This window comes from Condylura cristata, unplaced genomic scaffold (assembly GCF_000260355.1).
Source record: "Condylura cristata isolate star-nosed mole 26May11 unplaced genomic scaffold, ConCri1.0 scaffold00011, whole genome shotgun sequence".
Lineage (NCBI taxonomy): Eukaryota > Metazoa > Chordata > Mammalia > Eulipotyphla > Talpidae > Condylura > Condylura cristata.
Window position 1 is genome coordinate 2,364,486 of NW_004567112.1, and position 1,110 is coordinate 2,365,595.

Genomic DNA, 1,110 nt, shown 5'->3' on the forward strand with positions numbered 1-1,110 from the left:
GCCAGCCGGCCGGCGGCTCTCCACGGGCGCGGCAGGACTCAGCCGGCGCCTGAGAGGGCAGCCAGGCCCGCCACGGGCTAGAGGGTGACCGCGGGAGAACAGGTGCTGGTCTCGCGCACCTTTTCCGCAGACCCGACTCCGCTGGCCATTAAGTGTCAAGTCCAGTCGTCCCTCTTGACGCGAAGGGCAAGCCTTTGCTGCCAGGGAAAGCATCTTATTACAAAGATGGCAGATACCTAAGACCTAAGAAGTGGTTAGGTTCGGTCTGCACCAGGGAAACAGCCGGGCGTGGCCAAGTTTCCGCCCCTGCCGGGTCTCTTCTCTCACCCTCGCGCATCTCTCAGCGCGCGCGTTCGGGCAGAGCGGGGCGCACGCGTCTCCACGCGCGCACAGCCGGCACCGGCTGCCTCTGCAGCACCCGCCACGCCTCCCACCCTCCCCGCCTTCCGCCCCTGCTTTCGCTCCGCCGGAAATGCTCTCCCCGTACCCCAGCATCATTCCCTGGGTCCTCCAGACCCCGCCAAAGCCCTCCAGTGCCCAGGCACCCTGCCCCGGCGCCCCCAAGTGCCCCTCGCCGCCTCCGCCCAGGGCCGCGTGCCGCTGCGGACCGGGCCTGGGACGGCAGCTTGCCGGGTCGTCACTCACCGGGGCGCGAACAAACTCCTCTCCTTCGCTTTCTCGCCCGCCAGGCGGGTGTGGCCAGGGCCCCGGGGCCGCCAGGGGCAGCAGCCGACAACAGAGCAGTGTCCCCACGCCTGGCGCGGCGCCCGTGACCCTGGGCTGTGGAGCCTGGGGACCCGCACCCTCGGGGCTTGTCACAGAGCCCCTGAGCCGGGGCTGCCCGGGCGGCTGGTGTGGGGTCTTGCTCCTCCCGACAGAGGCCGCGCTGACTCCTCCGAAGCCAGAGCCAGCTGTTGCCTTTTGTCACTGTGAGGGAGAAAATGGCCGGGTCCATCTACCTCTTGTCCAGGGAATTCCTCCCAGTTTAGGAACGGGCAGCTCCTGGCACAGCTCCCATGGCCGTGGGCACCACTGGCCCCAGTACCACTGGGTGCTCCCAAGACTGACTCGGGGCCGGCGTGCGAGCAAGATGGCATGGGGTGAGGCAGC